This window comes from Corvus hawaiiensis, chromosome 3 (genome assembly GCF_020740725.1).
Source record: "Corvus hawaiiensis isolate bCorHaw1 chromosome 3, bCorHaw1.pri.cur, whole genome shotgun sequence".
NCBI lineage: Eukaryota > Metazoa > Chordata > Aves > Passeriformes > Corvidae > Corvus > Corvus hawaiiensis.
The window spans coordinates 101,391,078-101,406,448 of NC_063215.1; the positions used below are offsets into that span (position 1 = coordinate 101,391,078).

General features: G+C 36.9%; 1 long non-coding RNA gene across 1 annotated transcript; it reads right to left on the bottom strand.

Annotated features, from left to right (window-relative positions):
- Window positions 1-2,843: 2,843 nt before the first annotated feature.
- LOC125323787 lies at window positions 2,844-12,048 on the bottom strand. The gene is made up of 3 exons (XR_007202647.1): window positions 11,918-12,048; window positions 10,444-10,499; window positions 2,844-3,257 (listed from the first exon to the last, which is right to left on the bottom strand). It is a non-coding gene; the product is annotated as an uncharacterized LOC125323787 (long non-coding RNA).
- Between the last annotated feature and the right edge of the window lie 3,323 nt (window positions 12,049-15,371).

The window sequence follows — 15,371 nt, forward strand, 5'->3', positions numbered from 1 at the left end:
GAATAGGAAGTTTGATCACATCCTCAGATATGCTCTTGGGTGGGTTTTTCCACTAGATTTCTAGTGCCATGGGACAAGGTCAAGTTTTGCAATACAAGGAACTGCGAATTCACAAAGGAATAAAATACACCTATTCTATATACTGTATCCATGCCATAAGTGTATGTGTTTGCCTTTCAAAAATTGTATTCTTAATCATATAAACTGGGATTGTTTGCAGAACAACAAATTAATCAATAGGGTGAACTGCATTTACAGTAATAAAGTTGTTAGAGACATTATAATTTACAGCTGCTGAGATTTTGTCCCACTATATGAAAAACTTTTAGCAAATTATTGAACATCACAGAGAGAGAAAAGATAGAAGTGTTATTTATAAAAACAAAGAAGAAATATTTCTCATCTATTTTTCTAGATACCAGGAAAGTTTTCCAAACCAAGATGATGAATAAAATTATTTCCTGTGTTCCACGTCTGCTTTCCCTTTAGTACTAATTACGCTTCCATGCTTGTCTGACACCCGTCTGCTTTTAAGTCACTAATTAAAATATGAAATGTGGAAAGCTATTTTTAAGCACAGAATTCTATTGTTTCACCAGGCTGAATTATTCCTTCCCTTTTCCAAGAGGTGCTGCCATGCATTTCAGATCTTAGGGTCCAAAGTGGAACAGAAACCAAACTAACTTTCCCATCGCTTTTCAGAAGAAAGCTTTCTGCTCTGTTTGCACTCTTGCCTTAACAGTTAACCAAAATCACTCTCCTCTGGGAACTCTTCTCATCTAATTAGCAGTGCTGGAGCATGATCACAAATACAGTCGTGTTAATTTCATCTCCATTCCAAACACAGGGAAAAGCCTGTTATTGGAAAGAAAGGTTCCTTCTATTTCTTGTCCCTGAACAATTCTCCTCTGTCTCTGCTTAGCCGCTTATTCTGGATGTTCATTTTCTTGTCCCAAAAATCCCTCCATGCAAAATTCATCCACGGAGTACTCTTCTTCTCCAGGACATTTCAAATCACACTGGCAGATATTTTCCCAAATTAAGGCTTTTGGTATACAAAAAAAGTCTAAATTGTTTTTCATTAACATTTTTGCAAGCTCATGTGAACACAAGCCCTAGACTATAAAATACATCAAAAAATATCCTGAAAATTGTACTAATCAGTATCTTAAATCTACTTAAATACTGGACCTAGGTTTTGGAGGGACACAGTTGGAATTTAAATAAAAATGTTCTCTTGTTCCATGCTGTTTGAGGATGCAAGCTCTCACTGAACATAAGAGAACCCCATCTTTCACAAATGTTTTTAGGAGGTTTGCTGCATATTCCTGAATTCAACACCAGCAAATTTTAATGTAACCTTTCTTTACTGAATAATATTTTTAAGTATTTCTACAATGACATGGAGTGTAATGTTAAAAAAAAAATAGAAAAATCTCATTATTTCTACTTGTATAAAAACATCTTTTGCTGAAGAGTTACATTTTAGGAGATAAATTCTGCAATGATACATTCACCATTACATCAGTTCAAGTCTCAAAACCCTGCAGGAGGGCATTACAACATCACATGGACTACATGCTAGAGCTCCAAAAGGTAAAATCAAATATGATGAAGCAAATGCAAACCAGTTCCATTTGTGTGTGTGGAGGGCTGCTCAAAATATTTCACAGAGACATAAATGTACAGTCTCCTCTGGGCTTTTTCTGTCACTCTTTCTGTCCCTTGCACTTGCTTCAAACTGCACACTCCAGCTTCAAAAGGAAAGCTCCTGTCACATGAGAAGAAAACAGCATTTCTTAGTCCATTCAGCTCATCTCTTCATCCCACATTGTTTTACTTCAGATCATACTGAATTTACAGGCAGTTACCCACATTTGCAATGTGCCAGAGCAGACACTCGGGCTGAAGACAGGCTCGTGTATGTGCATATGTCCATACAAAGATAACTGGATCTGATCTCCACTGTCCATCCAGCTGCCATTTGGTGTCACACAAATCACTCCAGGGATACACAAAAACAACAGGAGACATCCATGCACCATCCGAACCTCCTCTGTACCTGCCTGACACCGACTACTTGCACAAAATCCAGCTACACAGAAATAATGTTGTATGTGTGTCTAACTTTGCAAATTTCATTTTGATAATAGAGACAAGAATGGGGATTTAAACTTTTTTAAGTCTTACTCTTTTCTACTTGTTGTCATGGATACTACATCTTCTTTTTCTCTTTTCTCTCTTTCATCATATTTGACTTTTCTCTGTTGGTGTCCATGGTGACACCCTGCTATCAGTACACAACGCATGTCCCAACTTCCACATTTTTAAAATGGGCTCAGGTATTTTAAGAAGTTTCCCCTATGTGACAGATACTATTGTATGTTAATCTCTCTTTACTAACAAGAAATTAAAAAAAAAAAAAAAATTCTGTGTACTTATGAGATATTTTCAGTTTTATTCACTTGGATAAACTCATGATCTGCAACATCTTCTTTTCAGGATGGCCTCTGGGGACAGCTGCCATACATTCAATCCATCACACAGGAAAATGAGGATGCAGAGCAATCAGGCAACTGTTTATGCATCAAAATATAATTGGCTGAATTTACAGAGATGCAGAGCTTCAGAAGTAAAGAGCATAAGCAAGGAGGCAGTGCAAGAAATCTCATAATCTGAGAACATTTCAAAAATACACTTTTCCTCCTGTAACTCACAGTTGCTCTCAAATGATATACCAATATACATCTTGAGAGGAAAAAAAAAAAACTCCCTAAAATCCCAAAACAAGCACCAAACCCAAAGATCACAACACTAAAATGATGCACATGGTATCCTTATTTTATTACTTGCGCATTTAATAGACTTCATTTTCAGAGAATCCAGCAAATACAATCATTGGTGGGTCAATCTACCAGTTAGAATTGGCTTGAAGATGCTTTTTGCACATCTCTCTGTTTGTAAAGGCAAACTTTGTAGTAATGAGTTGTGGTTTTAAACATGCAGGGTCATACTGGTCTTGTGGCTTACTATAAGGACCAGGCAGGTTTGGTTTATAAGACAGAGAAAACAAACAAACAAAGAAACAAAAGGTCTTCTGATATGATTCTGTAAACTGTGGGCAAATTCCTGGCTCCGATGAGTCAGTGGCAAAACTTCCAATAGCTTCAATAAGGCTGGGCTCCCAAATGGCACTCTGAATTTTCACAGGCAGTGAAGTGTAACCTGGGCATGCAAACTTCAGCCCCAGAGAAGCTCTGGAAAACAAAGAAGTGAATCACTGTGTTGGAATTCGCCAGGCAGCAGCTGTCAAACATTCCCATGAATATTTGGTGGTAGGAATCCTGGCATACTGCTTCAGTCAACACAAATAAGTAATTCTGATCTGTCTTGGTGTGATAAAGTAACCCCCCCCCCCCCAAAAGATGCTTACAGCTGCATGAAATCACATTTGTCAGGGCACAAGTGTAGAAATTTTTAAGTTTATGGCATTCACAATAAGTATTGCCTAGTGCCATAAATTGTAGAAATTCAGCCACAGACACTGTAAATCAGATTTGCTAGTTTTTCCCTGAGATGCAATCCAGAAACTATTCCTCTGATTTCCCTCACTTGTTTTCCCATCTTCCCAGGAGAGAACTATTCTAACTTGCTTGCTCAGTAAACTGAGATCTGAAAACTGGCTGCTAATTACCCTGTGTTTCAATTCTCAACTAGTGATCTGGGAAATCAAGTCCTGGTCTCTTATGTACAGTAAGATCAATAAGCTACCACCTAGACTGCTGAGACATGGTGTCAGGATTGGCTATTCTATAGTGCATCCCCCCTCTGGTTTGCCTCTAAATTGTAATGATAATGTGCTCTTAAACTATTCAGACTGTTCAAATTTACCCTATTCTGAAAAAAAAGTAAAAAGGAATGTGAACCTGGTAGCTATAGATAACTGATCCCTGTAGAGTTTCCAGATATAAAAAAGGGCAGAGTTATTTCAAAGTGTGTTTTACAGGTGATGTGTTTTCAGCTTTTAGAAAGACAACAAGCATGAATGATGGCTGTTTCCCCGTTTAAAATCAATAATAAAAGAAAAAAGCATTGAACAGATAATCTATATGGAAAGATTGGGGTTTTTTCTCATATGGGATGGTTGTTACAGGTCTGTTGAATGCAATAGAGTTCAGCAAACTCACACAAATAGAAACTCAGACACTCTTTCATTATGTGTGTCCTCACTAATTCGTGTCTAGCAAATGATGAAGAACTGAGAAGAGAAAAAACTTAATAATTTCTTGTTTGATTTTAGATTTCTATAGTTAATGAATAATAAGTCTTTATATGTACTTACAAACCTGATAGTTCTAGGAGGGCATTTTTGCAGCCCAGAGAAATAGGTAACCAAAGTTAATTTCCATCTTGAATTACCTGCTGGGTTTTACAGAAGAAAAAAAAAAAAAGAGAGAGAGAAAAAAACACTTGCAAGGCAATACAAAATAGCTCCCAAATGGCTGGATTGGAATTAAAATTGCAACAGACCTGATTTAACCAGGTTAAAAATTAAATACTGTTACTGGCAAGCAAAATTTGCAAAGGATTGTAAACTCATGGACAAAAAAGGCAGGCTCATCCATTTTTAGTTCCATAGTTTATGATATTGTCTTGATTTTTAAGGCATTTTCTGACATTGCTCAATTCCATTATGATGCTTCATAACTATAATCCTTTATTTGTGGTCTCTGTATCTACTCTAATGCTAAAACCTTAAGCCTCTCTAACACTAAGGTCATTATCTGATCTTTCCAGTTTATCCTCTCTGAAACATTAACCTTATCCAGGGATCTCTTAAAGGGCCACACATACGTTTAGGGCCATGATAGCCCTGACTGAAAACAAATGCAGTCCTTTGCTGATGGTGTTCTTGCGGTGGCAAAGCCATTGCATGCTATGGTAATACTGTTATGTACCTGAATCCCTGTTAATTTAAATTTTGGGCATAAACATACCACCCAAAGACCTAGAACAGCAAGTTGATTAAATCAGCTAAATAAAACTTCCCACAGACTACAAAATGCTTGATTTCTGTAGTTTTCTGTGTGTGATCCTGCACCTGAGGAGGAACAACCCCAGGCACCAGCACAGGCTCAGGGCTGACCTTGTGGGGAGCAGCTTGGCAGAAAAGGTCCTGGGGGTGCTGGTGGACAACAAGCTGTCCATGAGCCAGAAGGGTGCCCCTGGGGCAAAGAAGGCCAGTGGGATCGTGGGGAGCTTTAGGAATAGAATTGCCAGCAGGTCAAGGGAGGTGATGCTGCCCCTCTACTCAGCCCTGGTGAGGCACATCTGGAGTGCTGTGTCCAATTCTGGGCTCCTCAGGGCAAGAGAGACATGGAGCTCCTGGAGCAGGTTCAGTGGAGGGCTATGAAGGTGACCAGAGAACTTGAGCACCTCACTTACGAGAAAAGGCTGGAGGAACTGGGCCTGCTTCTCCTGAAGAGAAGACTGAGAGGAGACCTCCTCAATATATATGAGTATTTGAAGGGCAGGTGTCAAGAAGATGGATCCAGGCTCTTTTTGGTGCGCTGAGTAACAGGACAAAATGGAACAGGGACAAACTAATGCACAAGGAGGTTCCATCTGAATGATGATGAGAACTTCAGTACAGTGAGGGTGACTGGGGAACAGATTGCCCAAAGAAGTTGTGGAATCTCCCTCATTGCAGATATTCAAAAGCTGTACAGACACAATCCTGAGTTATCTGCTCTGAGTGACACTTATTGGATCAGATGACCTCATGGTCCCTTTCAAGCCTATCCATTCTGTGATTCTGTGATCGTTGAAGGTGGCCCAAACCTGCCTGGGGAGGATGTTATCTTTGCTTCTGGTTATGAGAACTTGAAGAGACAATCAGCTCTAAGTAACTTACACTCATTAGGACTCCAGAAAGATAAAAATAAATTTGCCTGTTTACTTCCTTAATATTACAATCCCAGGCAATTCCACTGTGTTGTAAATCAAGTGAGCTGAGCAGATGACCAGCTTGGCTGAACAGGGAAGGAACATCCTGTGATGCTCAAGAGGAAAAAGAAATTGTACCATCTTTGGAAGCAAGGTCAGGATTTGCAGACAGAGCACAGAGCTGAGGTGCATTTGTGCAGGAAGAAGACACAGAAGGCTTAAGCTTAATTAGACTTGAAATTGGCCAGTGATGTTTGAGACAACAACAATTATTTTTTAAGTATGCAAATAAGAAGAGGTCTAAAGACATCAATATATGTTGTATTCTACTTTCTTTTAAAGAACTACTGAAAGGGAGATGTACCAGGCTCTAGGTACCCTAATACACCATAAATATTGCAATTAATTCTCAGTAACATTAAAATAATCAATTCAGGCACATTTCTCCAGCATCCTAGAAGATCCTGGAAGACAAATGATTCTTTAAACAACCCAGTCGTGTCAATGATCTATTTGAAGACAGGATAAGTGCTACAGATCACTGCTTCCTGTTGTGGTCTATCCTCAATTGACATATAAGCAGTGTATGCGTCTGACAAGTAGGACAAAAAAAAAAATATGATGGGAATTTGCATCAATGGGAATTTTCCAAGTTTTGGCAATTTTTTTCTTCTCATACAAGCTATTTTCAGTGACTGAGACCTCAGGAGAAACGGGCATACCTGCGACACAAGTAAAGGCATAGTAAAGGTAGCTCAACTTAGTGTCATAAGCAGATCAGTACAAATCTTTTGGCTACTCTTTGTTTCCAATCCCCTTCCACTCACAAACACACACCCCCCAAATGCTCAGAAAGGCCCTATGCAGAAGCAACAAGAAAGATAATTCACTCTCCTCCAGTTCTTCATGAAGAATTTCACCATCGATGCTCTCTGGTCAGTGGAGAAGGCTCTGTGAAACCACCAAGAGAGAAAAAAGTGCCATATCTGGGGCTCAGCAACTGGTTATGTTCCCCTGACAGAGTAGACACAGATAATTTCTGGATCGTGTCTTGGCACCTACATCTTGTAACATCTCCAAGCACAAAATAAATTTTAGGTCACATATTTCCAATCAGCTTGCTAAACAGCTCTTCAGTAAAAACACCAGGTTCCTACTAAAACCACGTTTTAAAACAGAAATTGCTAGCTTTCCATGGATTCATTTTTAATTCATTAAAAGATTTTGCCAACAGAAATTTACAGTTATAATACCTCAGGGGACCTATTTTTCTTCTTCTCAATGTTTTCATTGTCTGTAGAGAGCTTCACTTCCATGCACATATTCCCCATGATCAACTATAATCACCAAATCTGTACGAGGACTGACAGATAGGTACCACAGGAGATATAACCCAACTTAAGACCATAATGGACAAGAGAATGGAAACACAATTGCTGAATTATAGTCCCAGAGAGCAGCAAGGTAACTTTTCAAAGTGAAATATTTTGGGTTTAGATCTTTCATCGATATTTTTCTAGGGGGAAGAATATTTGCAGCAATATTTTAAAGATTTGTAGAGCAAAGAGCTGAAGAAATGGCTTTTAGCATAGCTGAGAAAGGGAGATTTTTTTTTTCCTGACACCTTTTTTTGTTTTCAGTTGTATCTTCTGGCAGTATTTTTCCTGTCCATGAGAGCAACCTCCAGGTTTTTTTTCCTCTTACTTCTTTTTGGAAGACAATTAACCAAAGCTAAACTCCCTGTAAGCTCTGGCTAGGTGGTGATTGCTGATATAAACTTACTATGGAATACCTCCAGTTGAGCATTACAGTGGTTGTGTTCTGCTTCCCAGGGAGACAGGCAACTGCTCTTTAACACAAAACTCGCTTAATTTTGGCTTGCAAGCTTGAATGAAGGAAGTTAGGGCATAAAGTGAATTCAGGAAAATGTGATGGAGCATAAAGAAAAGGAAGAAAAATCCTAAGCATTAACATGGAATTCTCATCAGCACTCTTAAGGTAAATCTGTGAACTGTAAATTTGTGTACTGGAAGTGCAGGTTTGGAGATAGTTTGGAGCAGTCATCGTATCATCTAAAGCTTCAAAGTTCTCTTGTCTCTGTCTTGTTGAACTCCTGCCCAGTGGAGAAGATGCTTATATTCAAGCAGGACAGAAGTTAAAGATTTAATGTGCAACTGCTTTTAGAAAGTAATAAAATCCTTCTCAAAGCATTAAGTGCGCAACAGAGTTGTAATAAATAAAAGAGCTTTCAGACTCACATCTCCAACTTCCTTGTATTTAAATCCCTATTGATGATGCCATAACTACCTCTATCTACTTAGACCTTCTTTTGGAGACTGTGTACTACTGCCACAGCTCTTAAAATTTCCAGATGAAGCCAGAGTTACCACAGCGCTCAATAATTCAGAGTTTATTCTCCAGTTGTGCTCATGGCCACAGGAGAATGCAACAGGATCTTAGACATTGCAATTTGCAGTCCTTACTTGGGCTAAACCCCTCTGATATTTCCACTTCCAACAATATTTATATTTTATTTGAATTCATTATGTATTTTTTGGTATTTCTGGAAGGTAAACCTTAGTATTAAAAATTACAAGTTAAAGAAACAAATATTTATAAGAAACTTGAAATGGTGAATCCAAACAACATATAGGGACACTATAGGACTCAGTACTGGTCAAATGTTGAGGGGAAAAGTTAATATTGGACTGCAACCATGGGAAATGGGAACATTTTTATACTACTTAATAAGGAAAACAGCACTAGTTGCAAATTCACTAGGAAAGAAGGTAGGAAGCGAAACAGAATTTTCCCACACTAAGATCCGGTCAATTTTCCCCCGAGAACTAAAATATCCACTTCAGTGGAGACCTTTTCTTACTTAAATTTAAAATTTAGGTCTGAAAGTACATCTTGCAAAAGCCAAAATTTACTATTCTATCATGCATTTTGAGAGTTGACTAAACTTATATTAAACAATTTCTCCTTTCCTAAATGTTATGAAACAAGTGTTCTGAATTACTTAAGTTCTTGGGCACAACCAAAAGTATGTGTGATTTAGATCATCCCCTTTCTCAGCTATTAAAGCAATTCAAGTAGTCATATTTCCAGATTTTGGTGACAAAATTTATTTGGTTTGGTAAGCAATTTTCCCACAAATTTGTTCACTTTAATTGCTGGTCCTTGAATTTTCCTAGTAAAGGTTTGGTCAGTGGCTTAGAAATACAGGCATTCATTCACACTTCTATTTAGAAAAGGACTTTCCTAGGGAAAGAAAAGATAGGGATATTCAGACTGGAAAACTCATCAGCAAAAAACCTCCAAAGTCAGCATTTAATCATAGATTCCCTTATAAAATTTGGTGTTCAGAAATTGATGGTTTTTCTGTGGCCCTAATTAGTTGAAATCTTGTAAAGAAAAGGTGCATGTAGTGATTCTGTCTCCACACAGATTACCTGATTTTGTCAGCTGCTCTTAGTCTGCTGGGCTGAAGTAAGCTATCAACTAGAGCTCCTCCCAGTTACCTACTCCCTCAACAGAAAAAGACCTGCTTTTCCATTTAAAAGAAGGTTTATTGTTCTGCAGGTTTATTTATGGGCTGGGGACAGCAATTCTGCTGATATGTGTGTGTCCTTTCTCTAAGCCTACCTCTCTTAAATCACCTGAAGCCTGACAAACACATCCTTCCTGAGACACCATGAATAAGAACAATTCAGCTAAAATCCCACAGTCCTTCTCATTAAGGAGGGACATCTCCCCCTTCCTTCATACCTAGTCCTCTGTCCATTGCTCTTAACACCTCTCAATTCCATCAATCTGCCATGGACAGACACCTCAGCTGATATCAAGCTGAAGGTTATTTTACTGTGTTCATCTCTTGGGAATTGGTATGATTCCTGAAGTATAACGAAAATGACAATTCAAATATAAAATCTCACTTAAAATCAAAAGTCATTAGTGGGGTTTGGGAGACTTATTGGTAACCTCGATTCAAGCATAATTATTCATACCTGTCACACTGCTTATCCAAATGCCAAATATCTGCAAGAATTCTAGACAGTGTATATTGCACCATAGTTTCTGAAAATAGAGGTTTTTTGGCTTTCCCATGGAAAAAAAACAATGCTGCATTTCCTATTTTCCTGCTTTGTTTCCTTCCCTCCCCTCTACTTAGCCCTGATGCCCTGTCCTATTAAGGGCTTCTTCCAGCTGTATGCCAGCACAGACCATCTGTCTAATGATGATTTTATACATGGATTACTTCCAGCACAGGATTGCTGCCCACGATGGTCCCTCCCAGAACTCTCTTCTCCCTTTTTATGCCCCTGTACTTCATGTTTGTTTACACTGACCACACTCATGCTATTTGTGGCCACAGAGCAATAAAAATGTTCCACCAGCATTTATTAATCCATCGATAAATTATGTGACATCACTCTGCAAAACCCACATACTTTTCAAGCTCAGCTATTATGCTAATACATTACTGGTGCTTACTTGTGTTTCTATTCTCCTTCTTCCCCATGGGCAGCTGAGCCACTCAAGGAAATTCACTGCAATGCAAAAAGAAAACACAAGAATTCTACCTACTAGAAATGCTTCATTAGTATTTATTCATTGATTTCCTTTGCTTGAGAGAACAGCGAACTAGAAATATAATCGAGCTTTTTTAAAAAAGTTTAAATTGCACTTTGCCCAAACTATTGCTTATGTGTTCCATCACCAATCTCTGCTACTGTTTGCCAGCAAAACAACTGCTCACTTTAAGGGACTTGTTCCAAGTGGGATCTTGGATATAAAAACCAAATATGAAAAATTATGCCATGAAGAACTTTGCTGTCAAAACAGATGGTGAAAGCAAAATGGATCTGAGGGAGCCTGAACGTAAAGTACAAAGTGACACTTGAATACTGGAACAGTCTTGCAGCCAATTTGACAATAAAACTAATTTAAAAAATTTTGAACTAAACGAAAATATTTTTTGCAAAGCATTGACCTAAAAAGAACCTTTAATTTGTTGATTAATTACATGGCTTCTTACTAGGCAGTAGGTGCCAACCACAGGAAAATAAACAAGTATTTCTAAGCATAGTAAAGGTTTAAAGTGTTCAAATAAATGACCAGTGTGCATATATATTCAATCAAATTGTTAAGTGTAAAAAGTTCAAAAATGCTTGAGTGATTTCTTAACTTGAAGCAATAAAACGTCCCTGGGACTTAGATGTAAAGTATGCTGAATAACTTTAAGTTTCTGACTGAAGGGATATTTGAAGAAACTTAGTTTTAATTGACCTTAGTTTAACTTCTTAATGTATTTCTTGCCAAAAAAGCCAGAGCAGAGTTCTACTGAAAAAGAAATTTATTTCTGTATTACAGTTTAACTATTTTAATTTTTATACAATTTCTATTATTTTCTGTGTTAAATGAATTCCTTTCAAATTTTATATTGAATTTCAAGGATTTTAATACTGAATGTTTTGCTTATTCCCCATTTTCTTTTCCCCGATAGGATTATTTGATTTGAATTTGGCTTGAATTTTGTGAATTATTTAGCCATGGATCCTGAATTTTTCAGCAAACAATAATAAAACCAAACAAACCTAAATCATTTTACATTAACTATTCTCATCAGACACAAAAAATGAATTAGAAACAACTCAGATCAAGAAACTGGTGAGTTGCAGTAGAAGAAATACATTTATTAACCAGGACTAGATTAGCAAACCTGTCTCCTGGTGCACATTTCACATCTACTCTCATTCAAAAATTTTGTTATCATTTGTCCTAAATGATACATATTTCCCAAATTCTCTACTTTATAAATTACACTTAGCCCCTTTTAAAAAAAATTGAATACATTCTCTACATCTTCCCCTTCAGATCCACTGCAATGAGAAATTTTTCCCAAAGAAGGAAAAAGAAGCAACACGAAACATTTGTAGCAGTTACAAAACTGACTCTGTCTTCTTACGTTCTTTCACCGATTCTCTGTGTTTTCTGTGGGCTTCTTTTGTTTCCATTTGTAGTAGATAAAGACCATTTAAAAGATATAGTTATCTGTTTTGTCCATTCCACCCCCCGGGTATTTGCAGAGGCATCTACTCTAACCATGCTTTTCTCTTTTTTAGAATTTGTTAATTATGCAGGTGCACAAGTTCACATGAATTATCTTCTGGGGATTTTTTGGGTTTTTTTTTCCCCTGAATAATAAGAGCTTCTGGCTGCATTAATTGCCCTACACAGAAAAGAGCCCTACTGTTCCCTACCAAAAGGAAGTGCACTGTGAATAAGCTCAGAAGCCTCTTACTCTGCCAGTGGAGACAGTAACACAAAATGGAGCCTCATTGCTTTGTAAAGCCTGGCTACGTTTTCTCATGAATTCCTCTGCCAGAAGATGAAGCCAAGCTTGCACTGTTGTGTCATTTAGCTTATATGTAAAAGGGTCTGGGAGCCCTTCAGTTGAAACTCTCTTCAAACCAGCAGATCACCATTCTTGCCATTTTAGCTTAAATAAATTAATGATTGTTGATTTCTCCCCCCACCCCTTCCTTCTGCATATAAATTCATTTTAATGTTGCTTGTTCTGAGAGTTTTATACCAGTTACTTTCTGGACAATATAAGTAAATTCTGGGTTTTCCTGACTGCAAAAATATATTTGCAATATAGATGTGTGAGTGTGTATCTACATATTCACATACAAAATCTGAGATAAGAAATAGATTGGTTTCCAACAGTCTCTATACCATAACAGTTCTACCACAATGCCTGCAGTTAGGAAGCCTGAGGTTGCAGCAACTTCAAGACAATTGTGTTGTTTTTTGCTTGTTTTTGTCAGATTTGCAAGCACTTTAAAGGTGTGCAGGGTTTATAAGCCCAGCTTTCAGTGCCTTCCTTGCATCTGGAAATTTAATTGCCACAACCTTAAAAAATTTTTTTACAGTATTCAGTCACAACTATTTCTCAAGACTGTTTGCTCTTTAATTTCACAGAAATATATTGAACTGTGTTTTCCTACTAAATATATAGTGGGTAAAATGTCAGTAAAGCAATAAACAATCTAGAAAGGAGTAACAGAAAATGTCAAAATCCCATTGGAAGTCTTAGAATTGCACAGCACATGAGTAGATGCAGGCTGCTATTAAAACTCAAACAATTACATTGAAGCTCAGCAGCCCATGATCATAATAAAATCTTCTGATTTTTAATTCATTAGTAGGAAATGTCTAGGTATTGCTAAAATTAAATCACATTCTACCTTCTTTATGTTTATATATTTCTACTATTTATTATCTTTATATAATTTTCTCCATTTTTAAAGTGCATCAAAATATTATTACTCATACCCTACCAAAGTTCAAACTCTGAATATGATTCTCAAACATATTTCTATCTAAACTAAAAAGGAAAAAAAAATTGTTTTCAGTGAAATCAGCCCATATACTCATCAAACATTGCAGCTGTAATTACAATTTTGTTCCCCACCATTACTGTAAAAAAAGATTATTTACTGCTGTTGCTTGCCTCAAGCATCTGATCAGAAATTATTTTTTTCCTTATCAGGTTCTCCAGACAACAAACTTTTTTCTGAGGAAATATCAGTTCTTTAAATTAAAGTTTATTGTCTTATAAACCTGCATAATAAATACTTTGCTGATTGTTCTTACAGAGCACAGGTTTTATTGGCTGCATTCATAGAATTGAAATACATCTGCAATAGGTGCTTAAGTACAGCTAAGACATATCCTGAAAGGTTTTGTCTGTGTTTACTTTATATAAATTTATTTCCTCTAGAAAATAACCTGTTAACACCACAGCAAATTATTACAGGTGGAGATTTAATGGAAGTTGCATAATGAAAAAGGAAATATTCCTGGTTTATCCAGGAAAAAATGGAAATTGCCAGATAAGTATTTGTTTCTCCATCTGTTAATAGTACATATTTCTTAGTAATTAATATAGGAATGTATCTAGGCACTTTGCATGCAAAACTATGAAGAAATATGTTGTAATTTTAGATGTTATGCTGCTGGGCTGAAAGGAGGAAAAATGACCGTTTTTTCCACCCATTGTGGAATATAAAGGTGAGTGGGAGGAGAAAAAATCTAAAAGGTGGATGTTCATGCTGTTTGTCTGCATTTGTCTCACCCATTGTACTCTGCCATTTGTACAGTTCCCACCAATATTTTCTAAAATGCATTTTTCAAAGAGTTGAATAGACAGTTTCTTAACAAGTTCATTACAAAATACTTTCTTGAAATATTAGAAATAATATTTTCAATTAATAGGAATTTCTGATTCCAGTAGAAGTTAATGAACAAAAATTACGAAAACTGAGGAAAAAAACCTATTTTTTAGGAAGGGGGACATATGGCACATACAGTACTTTCTAAATGAAAAATACAGAGAAGATTAAGGCATTTTAAGATGTATGTCTTGCAACACTCCATTCCACCACACCCCAAAAATGTCTTTTATATTCTACATATAAATATGTATAAAAATCTTGTGCAGCAGGCTGGTACAATGGTTTCATTTTAAAGCATCTGGATTATGACCTTTATGACTTAAAAACCAGACTGCAACACCAGGTAAAATTATTAAAATGTGATACAGCTCTGACAAGGTGTTTCTTTAAGCACCATGATAGGAGTCACATGCCAATAGAGGTGCCTAAGTCTAACATGAGGCATCACAATTCTTTGCTATGACTTAGTAAAGTGACTTAATGACTTTCAGAATTAGATCTGCTCATTTGCTAGTCTAAATCACGTTGAAAATATCTAGGATTTCTGACCAAAAATTCCTGTTGCAAAGCAAGTCTGCTGTATATGGAAAAATGTCCCAACATATTGTGTCAACCATAACAGATTTCCTTTTGTGAAGGCATCCACTGCTTTTCTTAAAATCAGCCTCCTGTCTCTCAGTTTTCATTTGCAGATTGGGAGCAGAAAGTCAAGCACAGACTGATACATAGGTCCATTTCCATAAACACTGAAGTGAACACTAAATTGATCTTTTTTCCCCTTTTCATTCAAGAGAAAAGGATTGTCATAGTAAAACCTGGAAGTTTTAGAAAGGACAAGTCAATGTAGTATAGCTATGAATCCATAGAGATGTAACATTTCTCTGAGTATGAGTGACTTTTTTTGTTTGAAAGCTTGCTTAAATACAGCAAGAGAGTCCAATTAAATTTGGTACCTTTGGGACTGGAAAAGGATCAGAAATCCCAGTAAAGTTTAGCAGAGTTGAAACAAGGACATGCAGTCAGGTATGGGCTATATGGGTTTTTAGTACTTTTAGCTAAGCCTGAAAGATTGAGTGCACATAAAAACCTAAAGAACAGAAAAAAAGGAGATGTCCCAACTGTGTGATCTTACAGTGCCTAGGTGGCATAAAGTGCCAGTAATATGGAAAATAGGAGCCA